This window comes from Dromaius novaehollandiae, chromosome 12 (assembly GCF_036370855.1).
Source record: "Dromaius novaehollandiae isolate bDroNov1 chromosome 12, bDroNov1.hap1, whole genome shotgun sequence".
Classification (NCBI taxonomy): domain Eukaryota; kingdom Metazoa; phylum Chordata; class Aves; order Casuariiformes; family Dromaiidae; genus Dromaius; species Dromaius novaehollandiae.
In genome coordinates, this window is record NC_088109.1 from 18,861,126 (window position 1) to 18,871,730 (window position 10,605).

The window sequence follows — 10,605 nt, forward strand, 5'->3', positions numbered from 1 at the left end:
CTTGCAAACGCCTTTCCAGCGGGGCGGAGGGACACACTGCTGCAATAGCTAAGGATACTTCTAGGGCCCAGGATCCGGACCGGGCAGCTGGGTCTGGTCCTGCCTTTTGCGCTGCTGGAACTGCTGGGTGGCTGCAGAAGCTGCTGCCTTGCTGCAGACCCAGCCACGCGTCGGGGGGCTCATGCCTTTCGGCCAGAGCGTACAGGCAATATCGAAAGATTCGCCACGAAGCCGGCAGCACAAGAGGGGAGATTTAATTAATTCTTATTTCCCATAATAAGTCAGAAGAAGGGGAAAATATCAGGTATATTGCTAATATTTGCATAATATCATTCATTAAAAAAAATTGAAAATGACTTAATTTGCAGGGTAAAAAAGAGATTTGCCAGCAAGCCCTTCTACAAAAATCTCACCAACATTGATTTTTAATATGCAAAAAGACTTTTGGGGGGCAAACTTAAGGAAAAATGAAACAGTCTTTTTAGCAGGAATATTCTCTGCTCTGCAAGGCCTCTCAGCTGGACACAGTACAGATAATGCACATACATATGTTATACTATAATACTATAGTAGAAGAAAATACTTTTGAACAGGCTGTGTTTTAAAACATAAAGTCAAGGCTTTTGAAACTGTTTTAAATGAGAGAGGCTTTATAAATATTTGTTTCAGTGCAATCGGCATAAGACCTCACCGAATCAGTGAGTGAAAAACAATAGTTTTATATAAAGCCATTTTTCTATGCCCTGTGCTATTTTGGAAGTTAATCTAGATGCTGTCATGTCTTATAGAGAAGGCGAGTATGCAGTGGGACTTAAAATCTTCAAACCTTGGAGAAGATATCATAGCACTAACTTGTGCAAAACAGGCTTGTGAAAAATAAAGGGTTTCCCACGTTCAAGACTTGCTCAAAGAGGCCGCCTGGTAGGTTCATTTAAATCTTTCGACTGAGGTTCAGGCCATTTGAAGGAGCTCCTGAACTGCTGGCAACGTGAGCTAATGCTGAACTAATATGAACTTCATGCAAATTTCTGAGTTTGCCAGAATTGCTGGTTGGGCGGACTTGTAGCAGCAGGCTGGTCGGAAAGCTGCCAGAGGAGGCTCTCGGGCAGGCTGCGAGCCGCGGCTGTAGCTGCCGCTCCACGGTTTGCTCTGAAGCCATGACACGCTTGCAGCAGCTCAGCAATAAACTTTTTGGGTGGAGAGGAGCCTGTGAGGAGCCCAACCAGCCCCAAAGCAGCTGAAGGTTGAAATAAACCCAAAGCAAAGTCGAAGCTCTAGTGAAACCACAGGCAGCTAATGTGCAGAGTTTACCAAGGCCCGGACTGGGTCAAAACTCATCTCGTGTGTGGCCGGGGAGCCTGCAGGCTCAGGAGGGACTGAAACAGGCAGCTTGCTCGTTTTAGGGCTAAGGTGGATCCCGACCTGCCAGGTTGCCTGTAGCCAAAGAGAGAGCGTCTCCACACCGGGGCAAGAGGACCGCGGGACTGCACAGAGTGGAGCTCAGGAGCTCTGCGCGTCCCTCCAGCACTTCCCGCTACCTCCTCCAACCCCAGCATGTAACTTCTTAAGCACACCCCGCAAAAACAAAGCAAACGCCAAAGCAGACAAGTTTCACCAGTTACACAGCTGAGTCTAATAAAGCACATTACCAGTCCTCACAACCTCAGCGAGACCTTAATATTTGGGCTCATCTCATTTTTCAGCTCTCCCAAATAACGGAGCCATCATTATTCCCTTAAGAAAGCTCTTCCCGGTTCACCGTCAAGGACAGTTCCCTGATGTTTAGCCAAAATGTGGATAACAAATGGCTGATGAAACAAATAACATGACCAGAACGGAAAGGAAAAGATGGGAGGAACTATTTAAAAGGAGGAAAGGGACAAATAGGTCTTGAGAGAATAGGAGTTACAGAGAGTGCACTGGATTTGTTTCTGGCACATTTTGCTCCATTTCCAGTAACGTTGCACTGCATGAGCTCTAGAAATAGATAGATCAAACAGATTTACAAAAAACACACCAGCTGAGCCACTGCAACCAATGAAAAAGTGGATCCAAGATAAGTGGTGGGAAAAAAAAGAAGGAAAAGATAGAATTACCAAAAAAACTACACTGTCAAATTTGCATTTAAATATTAATAATACAATAACACTTATTTACAGCAGCAATATGAAACAGCAGTAGCTGCTTGTGGCCAACATCTTCCTAGCAACATTTCCCCCATCTCTGTTTTTTTCCGCTATGATATGGCAACAGTCTCTAGCGCAGGTGCCAGTGTGCATATACCCAATTATTGTGAAAATCAAAACTGTACCTGTTACACAAATGCTGAGAAATGACTCTCTAAACAAGCCATGCAAGTATTCTCAAGTAAAATATGCAGTCATACCAGCTAGAAAATTGCATTTGACCTCCGATTTTCCATTTCTCTCTTCAGATTTTGTTCTCCCTTAAATTTAAAGACATTTTCAAAAGCAAAATTATTTCCTTTCTTTGGCAGGGCTAAATCAAGGGCCACTAAAATCAGAGAAAGACTTTTCTATTAGTTTAATTAGGCTTTATATTAGACTTTCAATTAGAAATAGAAGGTGTAGATGTATAAAGAAAACTAAAGATAAAGGGGGCAGGAGCAGGAGGTGGAAATGTTTCATGACCATTTACAAACCTCTAAGGTTTCATTTAGCTTTACATAAAGATTAGCTCAAAGGTTTGCATCAGCTTTGATTCTGCTCAGTCCCCACTTGCTCTGATCTCTTTTTCCGGAGGAGAAATCTCAGCGGATGCACTGCGAAAAGGTAAAAATGGAGCTGAAAAGCTGGACCCGAGTCCATAGGAACAAAAGGATGAGGCAGCCGCTTTGTGGTTTGTTTTCACCTCACAGTGCCTGCAATTCCCTTGGCCAAAATAGCACATCGTTTGCCATATTTCAGCAAAATTTAAGTAGAGGTCCATTTTACAATTAACGTCGTTGCTTGGCAATTCCTGCACGCATCAGCTCAGTTGCAACAAGCAGCAAAGCCAAGTTTCAGACAGTGCCTTTTCCCCCAAACGGGCGCGTTTGGTGAGGTTGCCATCACAAAACTGCTCACGGGTGTTTGAGGGCAGTGTTTGGTAGACCACTGGCAAAACGCAGAGTCTCCTGGACAGATGGACCAGTCATCTGCCAAAATTTGTGGGGCTCCGGCTTGGCAAAACCCACATCCCTGCCTCTGCTCCGCCTGGATGGGAGCAGGGTGAAGCGGTGAGAAGAGCATTTGGCATTCGAGGCAAAGAGAGTCGAGGCAAATGAGGCAAGTCCGTAAGGAGCGATAGGATCTTCGGTTTAATTTATTATTATTATTATTTTCTAATTTCCAGCTGGAAAAGTGGGGCAGCTTGCTGGCGTGTCTTCTAGCTAACTTCAAAGTAAGCACAAGTTGAAAACAGTTGCTGAGTTTAACTTAACTATGTTAATCAGTTGGACAATTTGAGAAAAAAGGGTAGTTGGTACCTGGGGAGGAAAGAAGGACGTTAGCAAGCAGAGCTGATGAAATCGTTAGCCCGTGGGGCACAGAGGCGGGAGCAGGTAGCAGCTATGTGCCCTAGTGACCCATATCACCGTGTTTCGGCCCCCGGGCGCTGGTCCTGCCATGTGCCCCGCTCGCCACCACCGAGGCTGAACCCTACAAGTGTCACAGCTTCCCCGTCCCCGCGAGGGCGTAGGGACTGTAATCCGGCCGCGGAAGAATAGAGACAAAAATAGGTTTCTGACCTACTTCTTGGCAGTAGGCAGCAGAGAGAGCTGCCACCGGAGTCAAGGAGGAACAGATCATAACCACGGACGGCACAGATGGGTTAGCGGGCTGTGAATGAAATTGCATCTTAAAGCTGATTTTTCCAGCTCTCCTGTTTAGCCTTTTCTCTCTCTTTTTTCTGTTCTCGACAGGCAGACCTGGAGGATTTTTTTGTTGATGTCACACTGTGGTCCATGTTTATGGGAAACAACATTATTTGCCATGGTTCCGAAACCGTCTCAGGACACAGTGGCTGTCTCCCGACATCTATTAGGGAAACAGCATTTAGGAAACTTTCTCAGCCATGAATATTTGAAGATTATTATATTCAAATCACTTTCAAACACAAAACAATTTGCATCTCAAAGGAATCACACTGTAATACTGTAATCCTTTATATTAACCATTTCCCTTTCTGATTTAAATTCAGGTATACCGTGGATTTGTATTATTACTTTTCATCAGTAGAAAGCACACTCCATGTTAGCAGGCAATCAGTGATGTTTGTACAGAAGAACAGAAAATCCACATACTTTCTATGTCAGGCCTTGAAAGAGCACAGGTCTCCTCTAGATAGATATTTTTTACTCCTGGACTATTTTTTTAAACTATCAATATTCTTTCGTGTTCCACCTACCACAGATATTCCTACTATTTTTGTGACACATTCTTTTTGGACACCAAAGTTATTTCCTGACAGAGGCCAAGGTGGCTCAGTGGGACAGTCAGCTTTAAATACCTAATGACTTTTAGTTGTTTGCTCTCTTGGGAGGGTTTATACCAGCTTGGCTGAAGCCCTGCTCCGAGCAGAAGGACCAGATGCTGTTCACCGCACACATGCAAGCAGTCCCATTGTAATCAATTAGTAAGATGAGATAACTTAAAAGAAAATATTTCCTTTGTCCCATATAAATAACATTTTCATTACTCATGTTCAAGTGGTTAACAGCAAAAAAGAACCTTTTTTTAATAAAAAGTGTATGCTCTTAAAGTGAACGACACCAAAACTGAAGCTGCTGGAAATTTTCTTGCTGGTAAGCAGAACGGATGGGGAATTTTAGCTTTATATCAGGAACACTTAGAGCCAACTAGAGAACTGTCTATGAGAAAGTTAAAACCTCTCCTGAAAAGAACAGAGTGTTATCATCGCTGATTGACTCCAAAGAAGAAAAACAAAGGCAATTTTACCCAAGATGTTCCGTTTGTTCCCTCTTCATGCCTGGGAAGGTGTGTTTGCCTCAGAGTGAGCCTGCTGCAGCCGCCTTCTCCCACCGTCGTGTGCTGAACCCCGGAGGTTTCTGTCCCTTGTGTCACCAGGATGCTCCTCACACCCCTTCTCCTGCAAACAAACAGGACGGGTCTCAGCAAAATCTGGAAGATGACTTTAAATCCCGTCTGCATGGCCCGAGTGAGATCTTTCTTCTATCAGAGAAAATCAGGAGAAGGGGCCTCGGTTCTTCAGGTGAAAACCACAGTTCCTGTGCAACCTATAGACATTTTTAGGGTGCACTTGCAAGACCCCATTACGTGCCCAGCACAGTTCCTGAGCTTGCTTAGCTTTAAAAAAAAACAAACGTTGCCACTACTGCCGATGCCATTTGGGTTCTGAACAGTGAGACAATTTTTTTTTCCTCCTTTCAATTAAATAAGCCCGTACCTGCATAGATAGGCACACTTCTTCAGGGGGTTGGGGGAATTACATGCGAGTGGCTGTTGATGAAGCTCAAACACTACGTGCTAGTGCTGGAATTCAGAGCCAGCTTTCCGGGATTAGTTGTCCCCAGCTAACCTCAGCTGTTAGGAATTATTTCGGAGCTTGGCCGTGGCAGGTGAGGGGGAGCCATGAGGAGGAGAACAAAGGGGTTTCTCTTTTGCCCACCCCCTGCCTCCTCCCTTCCCTGCTTTTGACAAATGTGGTTTTAATTCAGAAATACAAATGCCATCTCTAAAGTCACTCAGAGCAAGGACGGGAGAAAGAGTAGAAAAAAATATCACTTAGATTGTAATTTATCAAGCTTTTTTACTGTGATATTGAACAGTGAAGTCTTACCCTCTCAGTGATGAGCAAGCAGGGCAGCTGGAGAGGGGTTTGTGGAGAGTCTGGAGCAAGTCTCAAACATCTGATGGTGCAAAGCAGGTAAAAGACTTCCCAGTCATCCCAAACAGCCTTGAATTTTTGGGTTTGCTTCACGGACAGTGGTTTTCTGATATAAATAATCCTGAGATCCCATGTAGCCAGGAGTCTAAGGGGAACTGAGCTCCATTTAAATGCTGTTCTCAGAGAGCTTGCAGCAAGGCAAAGGGCATCACTGGGACTGTCAAGTGGTGAAGAACCATTTTTTTTTACATGCTAACCCCTGTCATGCTTTTGGAGATCTTCAAGCTGGAAGCTATTTTGGTTTCCTCCAGGTACGGCAGCCGCCGCCCAGGCTGTGTACGTGCTGCAGCTCTGGCAGTGGCAGTGATGGAGCAGGGCTGCAGGCACAGCAGGTCGCTCCGAGTGCACGCTGTACTCCTCTGACATATGTGACGTGGACAAAATATGCCCCAGGGCGTTTTGGTTCAGACAGCGTTTTCCTGTGCCACGCGGTGGTTTTCTGCACAGCAGCTGGCCCCTGAGACATGTTGGTGTGCGGTGGGTGGGTGGGTGGCTTTCCTGCCCATTCTCGCAGCCGGAGGCACAGCACAGCTCTGCATGATGATGCACCTACTAGAAGAAAACCTTTTTTGCATATGAAGAGGGCTCAGGCTCATGGGCAGGGCTGCTGAGGTGCTTCTGCAGAACAGTAACATTACTGTCATTTTCTTTGGCTGTATAACGTACATACATATGGCATTTAGGAGCAGCAGCACTGGTGCTTCCAAGGTGCAAAACAGGTCAGTCTGGTACAAGCCCAGAGAACCGGTCTGCGAGCTGCCTTTGCTCCTCGCCACCATGAGAAGTTAGAGCCTTATTTCCAAGCGCACACACCAGGACAGGAGTGTCACAGCCCAGCAGACAGCTCCACCCTCTCCTTCAGGGTACGAAACAGCTATCCGTCAATCGGATGCGCGGTCTGGGCGCTGCATGCGTGAATCTCAGCAGAGCGTGACTCCCTTCCCACACCGTCCGTCTTCCAGAATGGAAAGTCCCTTTCCAAAGGGGCAGGGTGCAGGATTAATCCTGATGCGATTTCCTGCTCTGACTCCTTCTCTCCAACACCCCATTCCAGCTTTCATCCTCCTATCTAGGCTATTTAGTCTAGAGCGGGGAAGACGGAGAGGAGACATGATAACGCTCTTCAATTATGTAAAAGCCTTCTGCGACAAGGAAGGCAATAAATTGTTATCCGCATCCACAGGGATAACGCAAAAAGTAATAGGCTTAAACACGGCAAGGGAGAGTTAAGTCAGGCATTAGGAAAACTTCCTCGCTGCAAGGACCATTAGGCACAAGAAGGGATCGCCTGGGAGGCGGTGGGGTCTCCATCACCTGCAGCTTTAAAGAAACACATTAGACAAACACATGTCAGGAATGGTTTGTGGAGGGGCAGATGAGGTGACCTCCTCCGATCCCTTCCAGCCCTGTTTTCTTTTATTCCATGAACTCACCTACCCCCCATCCCACCCTCCTTCCATGGCAGTAAGCCAAAGCGGAGCGATTCAGGCGTCTGTCACGGAGGAAAGTGCGAGTAACGCACAGCGCTCGGTGCAGAGCGGAGCGAGGGGCAGAGCCGGCGTGCCCGCGGGAAGGGCTCGCTTCCCCTCGCGGCCTCCGCTTAACCTGTACTTTTCCCTATAGCACGGCAATCCTGCCGCAGCAGCGGCCTTGGCTCAAAGGATTTGTGAAGCCAGAAGACATGGTCTCTCTGGCCATCGCACAGTGAGCGTAACCATCGTGGTCTTTAGCTACTTACCTCTAATAAAAAGGAAGCAAAATTTTTTTATGTGATGCACAAAGAAATCAGCAAAACCAGGCTCAGCTTAGCAATTGATATCAAAGTGCTCACAGCGTATTTCCTGGAGATAAGAACATACCCAAGCTCAAATCAAGCAGCAGCTAGTCCTTTCAGATGCTGCAGGCAAGCATCTCCCCAAAGAGCTTGGCTTATGTTTTCCTTACCCTTTTTCTTCTCTTACTGCCCTCCCCTACCACTCTCCTCCCAAATAAAATAACTTCATGAACTCATGGCTTATTTTTCAACTAATTCTTTCACCAACTTCTTCCAGACATGTTTTTGCCCTTTCAGACAAGCTTTAGCTATATCAAAATCCTCCTAAAATCCATCATCGGAGTTTCTGGTTTTAGCAAGTGACCTGTCCCCCAAAAGTTAGCTAGAAAATGCATTTACTATTTTAATACTTTACTCACTACATCTTATGGCCATGTTTCAGGGGCCAGTTTGAGCCCTGAACAGATCTGACCAACCTTTGAGCCCTGAATGGAAAAAAAAACAAAAAAACAAAAACAAAATAATAAAAAAAACAACACACCACAACACCCAAACCACTCAGTCACCCTGCACTCCTGTTGCCAGGGCCCAGGTGTAATCCCAGGAAGGCAGTACATGCCATGGTACCTCTTTCTGTCCCATTTTACCCCAATTACACCATTCAGACCACAGAGAGACTAGTAAGAAATTGCACTTCCATCCCACAGGAAGATTACTCTGCCTGCTTCCAAATCATTTCACCATCTCTTAAATAGTCGATGCAAGAAACTCAAGCATCCTAAGAGCCCCTGGGTCTGCAGAGGTCCTAAGGGACAATGGCTGATGCCCACCAACACCTGCTGGTACTCTAAAGAGACCGTGAACCAGGGTCCTTCCCCGAAGCATGGGGTTGTCCCTGTGAGTGATGTACTCGAGGAGAGTTAGTGGTCCCAGTGCACAGCCACTGGGGCCTTGAATGGTGTTTTCACCTGCAGCCAGAGCGGCCAGGCCTTGCACAGTACTTGCAAGAAGCAGAATCCTTTGAGATGCTCTACTTCAAAATGCACTTACCACCGAATCATGCTGAAAATGGGGCTGTTCACATGTTTACATGAGGATATACTTAAGTGCTTTGCTGGATTGGGGCCTTATCCTACGCTGCAGGCTCTTGAAGGTCACTAGGGATTGATTAACTTCTCTGGATGGCCTGGGGGTGGAAAGTCTAAGTGCGACAAAATGGGGATGTTTAACTGGAAATAAACTATCTCCCTGACATCCAGGGCAGAAGAGATGGCCAATAACATCAAAACTGGAAAACAGTTCCTCCTTTCTAACCAGCAAGAAGGTGCAAGTGAACCTTAACAGATGTAATTGATATCATTGCCGCTGATGAAATTAGTAACCTTTAGCAAGGAGACATGGATCAATAGCTATTTGAGAAGACGCAGCTGCATATATCTAAATGGGCATGGACTAGGAAGTGAGGTGTAAAAGGTAATAGCAGAATATTTAAACCAGATGAAAGCTATAAGGTACGTTAGTGACCTTGAAAGAACTGGATAAGTAAAAAAGTACAGAAGGGCAACAATGATTTATATACTTGCCCTGCACAAATATTACAATGCTTATTGAAGGGTGTAACAAATTATGAACAAAGTAGAGCTTTATTAGATTAATGAAAGGAGAATTTATACAGGAAGGTTGGCTTCTTTAGAAAGCCGGTAAGAGAAATGAGTTTTAACTCTTTTGTTTCCAGGCTTGAACACTTCTTTTTCCACTATAGAAGTTGCTCAATATTTACACATCTGTTTCTAGATCCCTTGTGACATAGGTAGAGCTCAATATGCCAAACTCTTACCATGCTCATTGTGGCGATGCCCTGAGCCCTTGGTCTTGGATCACACCATGCTAGTACCTGTAAGAAGACAACAGAAGACAACCACCCCCCGTAAGTTTTAAATGGAGCAAGGCAAGGAAGAGCTTAGTTGGAGAGCAAAGAGCCACAGCACGAAGTGATTCACCCATGGTCACGCAGAAACACAGGCCTGGGTCCCTGAATCCCATTTCCCACTCCCATGCCAAATCTAGACAAAAGGAATGGCCACTTTTGTCTGCAGTAACAAACTTCTTGAACTGGCTTTAAGGATTGTATTATGGAAAAAAAGAAAAAATAAAGTTAACAGTTATTTAAACAGTTTTCAGTATATGTAGTTCAACTTACAAAATACGTATCAGTGAGAGCAGAGAGGGACAAATCAGCCATCATATTACTCAAGTAATTGTGTATACAAATATATTTGTAATCATACCAAGTCACAACAGTGACTCTGACAACTTCTTGGAAATAATAATATTGTCATCTAAAAAAGAGCTAACCTTTACGTTTTGGGGCACAGTTTGCACCAGGTTATCAGGGCGTGTTCAGCTGCATTACTGGTGCACCAGTCTGCCGAGCGTTAAGGTCTATGTTTTTTGCTGCACAAGGAATTACGGGAAATGCTCTCCTACAGCCTTAAGACTACATTTAGTGAAAGCAGTGGCCAGATTCTTACGCCGTCATGAGGGTAAGGCCTGAGCAGTTTGCACCGCGTGCCGTGCTGCTCGTTATTCAGCACTCACCATGTGCAGATGACCCGAGAACCTGACCCAGAGCCCAGCGATCCCACTTCGGGTTTCACTGCGCTCTGGATCAAGCCTCGGGAGAACAATTAGAATGAATGAACTCAAATAAAAATGAATTATTGTGAGCATATATCTGATCATTTTTTGTGTGCTCCTCTTCGCTCTCTGTGAGTGTCTTTGCCCAGGTGTAATGAAGCCAGAGAAGTTTTAGCTGAGAGAAGACTGCAGGTTAACATTCGTACTCAAAGACCTGCTTACAGAGGAAAAATAGGATAGCTAAGAAATCAAAAAATTCAACAGAA

The 10,605-nt window shown here is 45.3% G+C and overlaps 1 long non-coding RNA gene across 3 annotated transcripts; it reads right to left on the bottom strand.

Annotated features, from left to right (window-relative positions):
• Positions 1-952: 952 nt before the first annotated feature.
• LOC135329709 (uncharacterized) lies at positions 953-10,318 on the bottom strand. 3 transcript variants are annotated; one of them, XR_010391293.1, is made up of 5 exons: positions 9,540-10,318; positions 5,821-7,248; positions 4,959-5,109; positions 3,753-4,037; positions 953-3,487 (listed from the first exon to the last, which is right to left on the bottom strand). It is a non-coding gene; the product is annotated as an uncharacterized LOC135329709 (long non-coding RNA). The 3 variants fall into 3 exon arrangements; XR_010391292.1 differs by having other exon boundaries at positions 3,749-4,037; XR_010391291.1 differs by having other exon boundaries at positions 953-4,037.
• Between the last annotated feature and the right edge of the window lie 287 nt (positions 10,319-10,605).